We start from the raw sequence: 14,717 nt of genomic DNA, 5'->3' as shown, positions 1-14,717 counted from the left end.
GTTGTTCCCATATAATACAAATAACTTTTACTCCCACTTTTGCTGCTCCTACCTTTTCTACGGTTCTTCGAAACTAACTGAAAATTCCTCTCCGTTTCACTTAAATCCTTCAACACTCGTAAATTGCGATAGAACGGGGAATTCCTGCTTCGTATCCAGGTTTTAAACAAAATAAGCCTGCAATAAACTTCTAACAATCGAAACTCGATGAAAACACACATAGATACACATTCGCAAGAAATGTCTTCCTCTTACTGATAACCATTCAACGTACAATAAAGGCGTATTACTATTATTATCGATATTATTACAAATACCAATTTCATTCTTTCTGCTTTCTATTATTCCCATCGTTACCATAAAGCCATACAAGAATCGTCGTTTCATATCCATCGAAGTCAAACACGAAATCACGAGCGCGCTTTGCTGTCTGCTAAACTAACACACGTTCAGAAGGAAAACTCGACGAGAGGGAAACATTATGAACGCGCGAGTTCTCTCGGAGGAAGACCCACTCGAACGAGCCGCGAATCGGAAAGCCGGCTAATAATGGTCGAACGGCAAACAAGGCGCATTATATTGCCGCTATAAATTGCAGCGCTATACTTAATTTACGCGGCGCACGAAGAGCGAGAGAAAGCGAGAAGGGAAGAGAAAGAGAGAGGAAGTCAGAATGGGATGGCGCGTTCGCCTTCCCTTCTCGAAACTTTACCAGTTAGCAGTTACCGATAATTATCCGCGCCGCTTTCCTTTCACGGGGCGCGAAATTATAACGCTCCGCTGGTCCCGGCGAAAAGCTCGCGGCCTCGAAACTTTTCATCGCCGATCGCCTCGCCGATCCTCGCCGATCCTCGCTTCCTCGCCCCGTAAAAAAAAAAAAATCAAATTCCTCTTTAACGTTAGAATTATCGTTGATCGTAGTGCAGCAGCGATAGCGAAGGAACTATAACGAAGGGCGTACGAAAAAATGTAGGATGCAAACAGAATGCAATGTTTGAATTTACAAGCTTAGATGCAAGTTTGGCAAAAACTCGGCGAGTAATTTCACTAGAAATTGATCGATTAATTACGTGGTTCCTAGAACGTGTTAATGGAACTTGTTAAGAGTGTAATAGTATTAAAGTATTGTTCAAATCTTATATAATACCACGGTATAAGTAGAAAAGTAGGTAGAAACTCAGTTACAAAGCACGTTGTAACATATTAATAACGACGCGATAAATTCCGAGAATCCAACTTCTCCAGACGATTTTACCTCGATTTTCGATTTTGTTTCGTATCGACACAAAGCCACGTGCACGCGCGTGAATCGTTCACAAACATTGCGAGTTTCGCGTGGCGCGAAACAAGCGCGAAGAGGCAAAATTTCAATTTCGAGTAGAATTTACGGAACGAATCCGACGAAATGGATTCCCCGGGTTGGTGATCGATGCCTCTATTGCGCCACATCCAATTGACCTGGAGAAATCCGGTAATATATTTATAGAGGAGAAACGTAACAGCCATATATCAACAAAAGCTATGCATTGGCAGAATCTGCCGCGTTTACAACAATCGTTGTTTCCTAAAAGCAGGAAAAAGGAAAATAGACGAGGATCGGTGTGTGTTAAAACGATGGAATTCGCCAAGTGAATGCTACAATACGGATATTTACCGTATTAAATTTCTAGCACTTAAGTTTTGATCATTTTCATTACTGTTACAAATGAAATCGTTCGTGTGATATTTAGAGTCATAGTAACGGAAGATTACAGTCCCACCAGAGTAATTTACATATTCTGATTATATTTGTATTATTGTTATACTCGAAGATATTTTGTTTAATAATAATTTAAACACAGCAAACAGGACTTTATTACACACGTTGTAAATGCTTTGTAAAATTTATCACTCCGATTGACAGTACATCACGTGCGAGAAAAACTCATAGAATATCCTGTCTTAACGACAGTACTATGGGCGACTGAAGCATAGAATTTGAAAAAAGAAAAAAGAAAGGAAAAACGAACGTGTCTATATATTTTACAAGAAATCAGAAAATTTCTATAAAACGTTACGAATTGATCGTTTAGACTATTCTGCGATAATTCTAACGTTAACGACTACTTTCAGTGGACAAAGGCTGGCGCGATGGTCTTCCTTTTTCTAGATGGGGTTATGTTCTCAACGAAATCTACCGTGTAAGTTCGCTAAGAATGTAGCGTGTGCTCGCAACAACATTACCATTATTCATAACTACTTTCAGAATGTAGAATACCTAAGTACGCTAAGATGTAGGGTCGTGTCTGATTTCGCTTCTGAATTGCATTTGAATAATCTACTTAAAGTCTGGCTTGAATATTTCATCGCCTACTACATCAGACTTTACTAAAATCTTTCTTATTATACACAATAAGCAACGTACGTAGGTATTCATTGATACACTCGATTTTCCTAACTTCAAATTATATCTCATAAAAAGAAAAAAATGGGCAAAGTTAACGTCTATATGTACAGTTAAGCCAAATAAGTTAAACAAATTATTCGAACATAATAAGTCAGTTTAATATAAGCTTGCAACTTCTAACGTAATAATCATTGCTTTATAAATCGATCAGATACTTTCAGTTCATTTTTACCATCGTTGTTCTCTTCTCTGGTTTTCGTCACATCTCGAAAAGTTTACAGCGCTCTTTGATATCATCTTCCCTTTCTTACAAATTTTTATCAATATACAATTTCTCAACCAAACTTTTTACATTCAATAACTGATACGTAGCACGAGTCATACAGCTTGTCCAATCTAAATGGAAACAGTTCTAAATATCTGAGAAGAATATGAAAGGCACGAAGAAATATGAAAATTGTGAAACATAAAAGAGGAAGACCATGTATATCATACATTCGTAACTCAAATACGGACAATTCATTTTGGAACACACCATACTGATTAAAACGTATCAATTCAATATACCTATGCTGTTCATCAATCATCACCACGCTATATTCTGTAATAAAAGCCTAGCTCTCGCCCCATCTACATCACGGGAACATCGAAAATCGTTCAACATAAAGCCACGCGACGCGACTTATTGAACCTAGAATTTAGCACAAACCTATACTCACATACTAAAAGAAATAAAAATGAGATGAAAAAAAACCACAAAGGAGGAACTACTTAAATCGACGAAAAAGCAGAAAATAGGTAGACTGAGGGTGGTAATAGGGTGTAAACCTTCGGAAATAAGCTAAATTCTTCCTACTTACAGCTGGTTAAATATGCAGCGAAATATCAGAGTGTGGCCAGCGATGACCATATCCTCGATAATATAGTGCGATACTTGGGAGGTATCCTGCATAACTCGAAGCAGGCAACCGAAGGAGGGTGAACAGCGTACACGGCGAAATAATATTCCTCGACCATAATTTCGTACCGCCTCGCTCTCTCGCACGGCTCTCTCCGTGTATTTTACCTTGGATATGGTATCCATAATGCATCCAGAAGATGTAACTCTAGCCGGCGAACGGCCAATATAAACGCGAACGTTGATGCTTGAAGGAGAACCGGACGTTTTCGATCGAATCGTCGTTAACGTTTCACGAGACGTCGCCGTACGATAAAAAGCATATTGCTACCCTCGATGACAATGGAGAAGGAAACGTTGAAATGTCGCTGCTTAAACTTTCACGTATGTGCATTTGTAAAGCGACATTCGATGCTGAATTTTATTTTACCCGCAGTACAGGTAGAAAGGTGTGGTGGCTGGAATGTGGGAATTTCGAGAGACGTTGCTTTGTCTATGAATACTTGTAAATTGTAAATTGAATACTTGTAATAGTACGAGGACAAATTTATTTTGTAAGAAGATTTCAAAGTATGATACATAATATTAAATATATTAACAGATGTTACATCTAGTTGAATAAATTTCAAACATTTCGCGCTTTTTTTTAGTATTCTATTTAACGCAGTAGAAGTTAATTTGAAACATTCGGAAAACAATTGCGTCTATTAAAAGAAGCGTCGCACGAATCCCAGCAAATTCTATTTGAAATGCCTGCAACAATAAGTTCTACTCTTTTCGAATAGGAAACAGTTTATGAGATAATTGCATGCGAATGCAAACTATATACGCGAGAGTAACTTTTCAATAATAGAACACTGACTATATTATTCGGTGAATAATGGACGACGTATTTATAATAGCAACTTTGTGCCTACTCTCTTAAGTATAGCGCGAATGTACGGTGACACGAATCCATCAGCAAGGTTCGGACAAACAGAACTAATGCACCCTTGGAAGTACTATTTTAAAGAGTCACAGAAGTTGTATTCACGAATGGCATTTCTCCAAAGTAAACCTTCGCAGGAAATACGTCGTACAGTGGAACAAGTCTTGCAAAAATAAAAGCAATAAGCTTAAACAGATTCAGCTTACAAATAAAAACTAACTAAACTGAGAATGCGACGAAAATAAAATTTGTTCCTTCAAATATTTCTATTATTTACACTATGGGCTTATTTTGGGCCATTGACGGAAATATTTTACAAAAAAGAAACAAATATAAATCAAATTATTTTCTTTTGTCAAGGCGTTAATAAGAAAAAGAAACGAATCGAAAGATGGACGGATCAGAAAAACGTTTAACGTGGAATTCGACGATAGTCACGATTAATTTTTTCTCAACGAGGTTTCCCGTCTCGTAGTTTATGGCGTGACAATCGGGTTACGCAAGCAATATTACGCAACGGCAATTTATTCGCATAAACAACCGAATTCCTCGGGTTTGGCACGATGGACCACGTTGCAGTGAAGCAAAATATTTTCGAGCATCCTCCATGTGCGGTATTTAAGACACGAGCCAGTGAAGTTACGAGGAAATTATGAATCAGTAGCTTTGGATCGTCTAGGGAACGCATTTCCAAAAATAGGAAACTTTTACTATTTCGTAATTTGTTTCTTGCAATTAATTCAACCGAAAATTTTACAACCTGTTAATATCGTAATTATACGCGTGAAAGTTTATAAAATACGAAAGTATAGGAAAAGTATGTATGTACCTAATAAGCAAATGCGTCGAAGAAACGATGTTTCTGGATTCGAGTGGATTTCAGTTGCTCGAATGTATTCTGGAAACTCATTACTGAAAGTCAATCTCTCGAAGCTTACGCGCTTTTTCAAACTAGTCGTCTGCATTTGTCACTGTCACGTGTTCATGTCATGTTTCATTCCTACCTTCAATTTTAGTTCGCTGTTATAGCCTGACCGTCTTTCGTACGTTTCCAAATACGCCATGCCAGAGCCAAATTCGAAATCGATTTCAGCCGTGAGAGCTAAAAAGTGAAATGTTAGAACGCTCTTATAATTTTGAAAAATAATTATCTTTATCTTCGAAGATTTTCGCAAAGTGGCTGGTAGAGTGTTTCCAAACATTTGACATTCAGAGAGTAGCATTTCTCGTAAAAATTAACTGTAGCTTAATAGAGAAGGTTCAAGATCAGATAAATATAGACAATTGCACGTAAGATCGGATTTCGTGAATTATTTTACTAACGCATTCTTCATAATTTATTCTTGGACACGTAAATTCCGCCCTTTTCTATTTCTCTAAAAGATATTTAGATACTCTCACCCAACATACTCAGCTTTTACATCTTTACAATCTTTTTTAACTCTTTAGACTTTCGTCTGTTTAGAATCAGATACAGCATTGTATCGTCTCGGGCAACAAAATCGAGATTAATTTTGATTTCTACAAATGTTTACGCGTTATTATTCCGTCAATCTATATAAACAATTTTAGTTTTATATTCGACTGTTCGCACTATAATTAGTTGTACATAAAATGTTGATAAAATTCTATCACACCAACGGAACAATATCTTCTGTCTACCAGTCTGAAGATTCTAAATCTCATGTTGCGACAAACCACACATTAAATCACTATCCAGGGAAACACAAATCCTAGGAAATCTCAGTCGCCCAAGGAATCCAAGAAACTGGAAGTGGAGCAAGAACCAGTTACAAACTCGCATCAGTTTACGTGTCGTGAGGTGGTACAGCAGTTCCACCACGTTGATCGCCGCTAAATTTCTCAAGATACGGACCAGGTTCATGACACGAGAACGAATGATTGCAGCCGACTACGTGTTCAGGTACGTACGGAAATAATTGTTGCATATTTAATGAGGCGTGAGGTAACAGAGTCACGCTAGGCGAGCGTCAATTTCCTCGCGGAAAATTTACCATTTTCACGGTCCGAATCTCCTGGTGTCCAAAGAAGACTCGAAGCGTCACGGAACGTGCCTGCCTACGTACGGAAATAATTGTTGCATATTTAATGAGACGGAAGGTGACAGGATTGCCGGATCCTGCTTTATTCTTGCTTCCAACTGCATCTCAGTCGATCTTCTGCTGGAAATGGATCAATTTCGAGGATCCTGCAACGAGGACCTTGGAAAGATAGCAACGCGTGATTCGGAGGAAATCTTGAACGATGACGCTATTTTGGATGATTTAATGGCTAGCGAGGATATTGAAATAGTTGAGAATTTTGATCATGCAGCAATGGTTCAGTGATTGAAGTTATTACTTTGCTAATAGCAAAAGATAAAAGAAGGGAAATTTTGGGAAATGTTTTTAGAGATTGTTCGTGATATCGTAGGTTTTGTAGAGAATTTTACTGATTAGAATTTAGTCTGAATTAAGTACTGGGAAGCTCTTCCTATAATCTTCATTTTTCAATAAGAATTGCCCATAAATGAATTATCCTTGACGATATTTCTTCGGATAATAAATTTGTTTCGTCTAACATGAGCAATATCCTAAATATAGCAGGACCTTGAATACTCATTCCAAAACAGAATCTAGTACATTTAACTCGATAAATTTGAGTAGCATATTATATTAGTAAGAGAAAGAATATCTCCATCGTTTTAACATCGCGTACATTATGAAATTCATTAATTTAAAAGAGAGCCTTACACATACGAATCGTAAGACGAGGACTCACGTACATGTATTAAGATTGCTTTCTTCGGAAAATGTTTCCTATATAAATAGTATTGTTAGGGAAGCGTAAATAGAACAGGAATAAAAGTGTTCTGTCGGTGTTACAATTTTTGAGAAATGTTTTTAAACGACAGCGAAGGAGACACCGATAATATCACTACGTCATGTATATAACTTAGAGACGATATTAGTATTGTTTCGTAATTTGTCTATGCGAATTTATATTTTCATAAACACAATTAAAGAATCTAAACAGAGATTTGTTTCTTCGATAAAATATTACAACCAGTAAAATAAAATAAAATAAAATAACCAAAATGTAGCTCGAGTAAACGCAATACCTGACCCTCGCTACAACGAAGTATTAAAAAGAACAAAAACTTAAGTTAATAATTGTTTCGAATGGCCAACGCGAGGAAACAATGTCAGTCACCCCCTTCGTCCGTGAATTAAAAGTAACAACAATTCCATGAGGTACTCACTAATCGGAAAATAGTGGAAACGATCGGTGCCAGGCGTGGTCGTTGAATTTTCAGTAAACTTAATTGTGAAAATAATTGCTGTACATTTAATGAGCTGGACGGGTAAATAGGGTCACCCTGCTGCCACGCTAAACTACCCTCCGTGTATTGTATAAGCACCTTCAGTTCAACTTCTTCTTTTTCTTCTTCCTCTTCTTCCTCTCCATTCGCCTCTTCTTCTGCTCCGCTTTTATTAGCCCCGTTTTCTCTCGTACAACTCGCGCGCGACTTCACGGATAATTAATTTAGTTTTGCAATTTCTCCCGCCGAAGGAACGCCAGCGTACTGCGATTTACGTTCGTTCCAACCGTCTTCCTTACTATTCTCCTTCGCCCCTCTCTCGTGCCATTTCGCTTTGTGCGCCGCGAAATCGTCCTGGGCTTGTTTACCTGCGTGCTTTCGTGGAATTCATCGATCGTTACACGCGGTAAATATGACGTCGACTCGTTCGAAAACACAACAGAAACACACGGAACGCTATTTGGTCGACCTCTGCGCAAAACAAGGAATACACCGATCTCTGCGAAAGTAGTTAAGCATTTACCACAGCAAACTTTTATATACTGTACGTGATATATAAAAACATTTCGAAATTTCATGAGCGCTGTACTGAAACGCGACTATCGTAATTATAAACATAAGTAGAAATTGGATCTGGAAATGTACTGGTAATTCTAGACAGATTTGGAAATAAACAAATACTACTCGTTCTATTACTTATTCCGCTTGGACAGGTATGAGAATAACGAATGGATGCTACATAGCTAAATTTATGGACTTGGTGGTGTTACTAAGCCATGAATAATAACTTCCAAGGCGTTCGCAAGTTTGTCCAATAGATTACAGTTCAATACATTCATTGCAAATCGATTACAAATCGATCATAAATATTTCCAGAGCATTAAAGTTACAAATTCGCTACGTTGAAAAGATAGCGAGCAAAAAGAGAAAAGAAGGACAAGAGAAAAACAAAAGCAGAAAAAAGGAAAGGAGATCAGAACGTTGATTCGACTTTAAACGTTAATCTTCTCTGGCCTAATCACCAACGACTAGGCCAGGCCTCGTGTTCTTCGGTTGGGTTCATCTGGCTCCGCAGCCAGTCTAAAAAGAACACTGGAAATATCGCATGTTGCAGTGGTCGTAGCCTCAAAATTTCATTCGTGTACAGATATGTATAGCCTGTGTGTTTGTGCGGGGAAGGGGCGCAAGCTCGACGAAGAAGAGAAGAGAAGAGAAGGAGATGGCGGAGCGAGCGGACGTCGCATGGGCTGTGTGCAGCCTGAAACCTGGAAGCCTGGATGGGTGGGGGTCAAGTGGCAAATATTAGTAGGAAAACTGGCGTTGCCGAGCATGCGAGAGCTTCGCGACGAAAGCTGCTTAAACGTTCCCTTCCCTCGCCACCGTTCAACCAGCTCCACCTCCCCAAAAACCTCTCGTTTCTCCGCCACCCACGTCGAGGAAACCAGCCATCCCTGTAGCCCTCCGAGGTTTCTCTCTCCAACACAATTCCGCCTCGGCGAAGTTCCCCTGCCTTCCACTCGGTGGTTAAAGTTCCAAACGGATCCGTTGTGTGTGCGTGAGAGCGAGCAAGCCAGGATGAACGAGAAGAAAGAGAGACGAAGAGAGAATCGCAGTAGCGACGCTAGAGGAGTAGCAGCTTCCAACTGGTAGGATGCACTACCGGCCTAGCGATAATAATAGTGCCGGTATATTCCTTTGAGGGGTGAGAGCATACAGGGAAGACTTTTCGCGAATCGTGTACGTATCTGCTTCGTTTATGTTCGCGTATTTACTGGCATAGTTGGTATCGTGCTTCGACCAGGGACTTCCGATGCCGATAAAGGGAACGTTAGAATATGAGGATTTGTGGTATGATCGGTCAGGAGCAGAGAGGTTATTTTATACAGTTATATTTGAGGTATAATGATAGGTTTCTAAATCTGTAGACTGTACTCGATCGATCATTTCGAGTTGTTCGTAAAGGTAACGGAAACACGAAAGATAAACTTCGTTTGAAATTGATGTTCAAAGCAGAATGAATTTGTTCGGTACAATTAGATTTGAAGAAACAGACGGTATAACGATAAGTTTTAAAAGCTATGGCTTGTATTTGACTATCGATTTTCTGGATTTTCACGAGGATAAAGAAAATAGAACATCGTTCGATATCTGAGACTAACGTATGAAAGATATAATCGATCAGTTTGACTTGCAAGTGGTTCGTTTAGCCGTATTTATATTACTGAAACGAATTAATCGGAGATATTGAATAATATCGAGGTGGATATTAAACGTGTCGATTCGTTTTTAATAAAGAGACGAGTGATAAAATTGTAATAATATTAAAATCACTGCAAGTACAAGTACAGAAATAGCGTACACTGGTCGTACTCGACGCTCGCTCGAAACAATTCAACTCCTCTACTCGCTAATTACTCTACTATTGAACTGTCTTAGAGAGCACGTTCGTCTATTTATAACTACAGTTGTTGTCATAAAAAGTTCCAATGTAACGCTGGTTGACGATTACAAATAACAACGATGATATTTTGTCCGGAGTTCGTTTACCTTTGGACCTAGCAAACCAAAACAACATTAAATATGGTTCTCTCCCATTCAATTCTTCCATTGACTCAAGTGCCGCTACAATATCAACAAGAACCAGCCTATGCTATTTCGTTCTAAACTGTCTAACACAACTCTTCAATCAGACACTGTCATAGACAATCACATTCTGAAACATCTTGATGGCGGAATTATCTGACCGCTGACCATAATAAATTATCAAAGAAAACTGACCACACGGTGTCTTTTCCTCAACTGCGGCTCTTATTTGGTCGTCGTGTTTGCGTATGGTACGGACGCGTTTGAATTCATTAAACAGACCACGATGGAGCCCTTTTCCACGGATACGTGCGCCAGGCGTTCTCATTATATCCGATTACATAGAGGCCCGCGCTTACGCTTGGCCACGGGCGATTCACGGTTAATGCGAACTAATTACCGGTCGACCGGAAGTTAAAAAGTGTGGTCAAGCTACCGCCAGCATCCGCTTATACCCTCCCATTTTCTGACCCCGGCTGGACAATTCCCAGGGAACGAAAGTTTCCTGGCCGTGGTTCCGAGGTTTCTCCACTTTCCTCCATCTATTGACCGCTTTGCGCTGGTGTAACACACGCGTTACATCCTTTCTGCTTATTTCAATAAGTTACGATCGTAAAAATATCGTGTATCATCAGCGGGAAGAATTCTGTGGGATCGGCGCTGAAATTGTTGTATGATACGCGATGCAGCATTTTTAATTAGATCGTCCGTTGGTTAAGTTCTATATTTTAGTTCTATGGTGCAGATTGTACTATAATACGAAAAGAGTAAACAAGAGTAAATAAACGGGGACCAAAAAATTTGTACATAATTTCAGTCGAGTTTTAAGTTGAGTTTAATATGAAATTTCATACGTGTTGAACGAACTAATTGATACACCGAGTTTAATATAGAACTGAAGAGTACTTTTAAATGTGAAAAATTGGGTACTTTTGGAAATAATAAATACACATCGAGTTTAATATAAACTAGAAAATTTGTAAGTGTAAACAAATTTGATATGTTTGAAGCTGTATGAGCGTAAGAACCGAGGGCACAAATTGCAGAAGTTACGATACTTTTCATACACTCTGCGTGTTAAATTAATCGATCTTCGTTCGATGAATTTGTATTGTTATCGTCGTTCTTAGTATTTTCGTTGTAATGTTCGAACGTCATAAAATCGGATGTTACTTTTAGTTCTCAACTAGAGTGCGAATACAATATTTATATTATATTTATATATATTATAGTTTATAGAGGAGCACGTAATTTTTTTTCTCTTCATCTAATTCCACTATCTGATTAACCCTAACGAGTAATAATTTGTTCTACGATCCAATAAAAGGATCTAACGAAACAAATACGTAAAAAGAATCAAAGTAGTTAAACTAGCGAGCAACGAAGAATTAAAAAATTCACCTTTCGAATTTTAAAATACAGTCGAAATTATTTTCGACTACGCCGATTGATTCGTCCGACATCTTTTACCGCTATCCGAACTTTTACAGCTAATATGAAATAATTACTAAGCGCCAGTAAAACAAGCGAAGTACGAACAAACCTCCTGCGGGATCCGCTTATTTCGTTTCCAACTAGCTTGGCCGGGATGGCTCGCTACGCGTACAAATCCCGTGGAATAAAAGTTTACCATCGTAGATGGACTGGATCTCTCCGCTTCCATCGCTATTTTAATACCATCTCCACTGTACATCTACGCGTTTTAATCCCCCGTATAATATTTACAAAGCATACGACTAAATACACGATCCACTGGTCCGAAATGCTGCTCCTGTCATAGTATTCACGAGCTATCAGATTAGTTTAGTTTCCAAGAATGAACCTCTGGATAATCGTGAGATAGAATTTGAAAGTTTTTTAGAAACTGCTTGGGAACAAATTTTTTAGTATTTCAGATCGTTTATCTTGTAGAATTAACGATGTGAAACGGAAAACGATTGATGTTGGAATTAATAGAAACGTTGGAAAATAGTTGATGGATGTTTGGATTTTCTCTTAAATGCTCGACGACGATATTTGAAAAAAGACATTGTACTCTGTTTTCTTTAAAACAAAGAGTGTTAGCAATTTCTTTCACTATTTGATCATTTTCTGGCTACAATTGTTGTAAATTAATCGCATTAAGTTTATTTTCCTTTACTAGGAAGAAAATTATTGTACTCGCGAAATTTGATTGAAAGCATTGAACGGAAAAATGTTACAAATTGTCTGAATATAAAACACGATTAAACTACTTTTCATAATTGTAGCGTAATAAGTACCTTTTTCCTCAGAAAGCAATTAAAGCCAGTATAGCAAAAATGAAAGATTCGAAGTATATAAAAATTGTACAAACCGAAAAAGATGTGTATTAGGAGATTTCGATGATAACTTTTTAAAATCTACGGATAAAATCTCGATTTTTCCTTTTGTTCTGATTTCTTCAATACAAATTTCATGCTCTGGCCTTCGGTACTTTTGATTCCAAGAAAATTTTGGTGCTTACGAAAGTTTAAACGCGAGTTCGCAATATTCAGAAAACGGGAGTCGTTAGACGAAGTCTGAGACTTCATCGCGACTTCTTTTTGGTGCTACTTCCGGTCGCCAGGGGACAGCGTTAAAAATGCAGCTTAATGACCCGTTGTCTCGAAGAAAGCATCGTTGTTCTTTCGCTTTTGCGTTGGCACATCCGTGTTCCGTTAATGCGAACTGATACAAGGCAGCGATATCGAATTAACGAGCATCGTTACGACCTTTAACACGATATTTCGACTCGTTGCGCGCCGAAATTGCACGTGAGAGGATTATCGAAAGAGCTGGAGAGTGAGCTCTCTTAAAAGTTGCACGAGCTTCTTGAAGATTTCCGACCAAGACGCGAACTGCAAGATATAATAGCTAAAGAAAGGTACGGTTTTTACCGTAACCGAAGTAAATTTTTATAAGTTCCCTCCTTTTCCTGTACGTTCTTAAATGTTAAGCACCTTGAGATTTGCACGAAAAATATAAAGTGTTTCTTATTGAATATATCGTACATTATACATTATACGTGGCAATCAATAAACAATTTAGAAAGTACTTCTAAAGAAATATTCTACGAAATATACGCTTCTAAAGGATATTTGAAGAAATTGAGTTTTGAATCTTCCAGTGAGAAAGTTCCAAGTTGTAAAACAGCCGCTGAATTATTCAGTTCAAATTGTCATAAGGTAAACGTTAAAAAAAAAAGAATTCGTTTTAATATAGAAATGGCACGGTATCGAAGTTAATACTAAAACTCTAAAATCAACAGAAATAATCTTATTTCGATTTTCTCCCGTATCCTCGTCTCTTACCGCTGTAACCGAACTAAGCCAAACGTCACCTTAAATCTCACTCCCAGAGAAAGACACGTTAAAGAAACATCCTCTGTTTCCATCTACAAACTCGGTTCTCTGTCTCTTTAACACCACTAACATACATTCCATCACTATTCGAGTCTCACGTTTTCCACGAAAATTCTATCTGAAATCTCCCTCGACTGCAGAACCACGAAACACACGAGGGCGCATTATTCGTGCTCCCTTCCTCTTACGAAAATCCGTAAGTTTCGTGGCGGTTGGAAGAGAAAAGGCGGAAGCACGCGGCGAAGTTGCAGGTCGAAGCATAACTTTTTCATTTCCTAGAGTCTTCCGGTTCCGCGACGGACTTCCTCCCAGCGGTACCCGTTGGAAAACTCGATGGCTGAGGGGTTGGTGGCTGTGTCACGTCTTTCTCGCGCGGAATATCTTTTGTACGTGAGCCTCTTGAATAAACATGCAGGGATGCAGCGCGCAGAAGCGAAGGGTGAGCGCGAAAGAAGCAGAAAGGAAATAGAGCCGGCGTTAAGAGCGAAGGCCTGTTACGGGCAAACGATGAAAAATGTCTGCGCGCCGCTCTCGCGCCAGCACCGCAAAAGACAAAAGAACAGCGGCGCGATAAGGAGGCCGCAAATATTTTCAACTTAATTAACCGCGCCCGCTTCTTAACGGACGATTCCGCTTTGAAAGCACGCGCCGCGCGAGAAGATATCTACGTGCACGCGCGCCTACGTGTCGCGTCGCTGCTACGAAGGCATGGAAAAGCTAACCAAAGGGACGACGCCTCCCTTTGGCGACAAAGGGATCCTATTTTTGCGGCGGCGATGCGATACGTGTTCGCGGCGTGGAAACGAGATTACTCCACAACCACCGGCCAAACTGACGCGACTCCGAGTGAAAAAAAAAAAAAAAAACGAAATTCCCCGAGCCTTTTGCTATTTACAAAATAATCTTTCACCGCGGGGATGGATTTTCGATGTTATCGGAGATCTTTTGGCGAATGAGCTGAGACGCGCTGTTTGACTATGAGCGATAAAAACGTCGAATATATATTCTTCTAGAATATCAATCAAATGCTAAAAAAAAACATTGATAACGTCCTCCAAAATGTTCAGACAAATAGGATTCTACGATAAAACGATCCAGCGCAGACTTAAAATACGTCAGAAACTCCATCTACAAAATCACGTTAAACGTTCAACCTCTCCCAATCGCAACTCAGAATGTACAATTACACCCCACTTGCGCTTTAGCAAAGTTCAAAACCACGGAAACATCGTGGGAAC

At 39.0% G+C, this 14,717-nt stretch overlaps 1 protein-coding gene across 8 annotated transcripts in view; it reads right to left on the bottom strand.

Moving 5' to 3' along the window:
• LOC138186276 (zinc finger protein 541) overlaps nt 1–14,717 on the bottom strand; it is a 589,272-nt gene that overhangs the window by 270,253 nt on the left and 304,302 nt on the right. Inside the window, exon 1 of one of the 8 annotated variants that reach the window (XM_069125959.1) lies at nt 7,634–7,832. The exons of 6 other annotated variants lie outside the window; for them this stretch is intronic. The gene's annotated coding sequence lies outside the window, so the exon portion shown is untranslated. One more of the 8 variants, XM_069125957.1, reaches the window with a different exon arrangement.

Source organism: Bombus flavifrons, chromosome 13 (assembly GCF_040668555.2).
Source record: "Bombus flavifrons isolate JBK064 chromosome 13, iyBomFlav1_principal, whole genome shotgun sequence".
Lineage (NCBI taxonomy): Eukaryota > Metazoa > Arthropoda > Insecta > Hymenoptera > Apidae > Bombus > Bombus flavifrons.
Note: the sequence above shows the minus strand (reverse complement) of the source record. Positions and strands in the feature narration are given on the sequence as shown.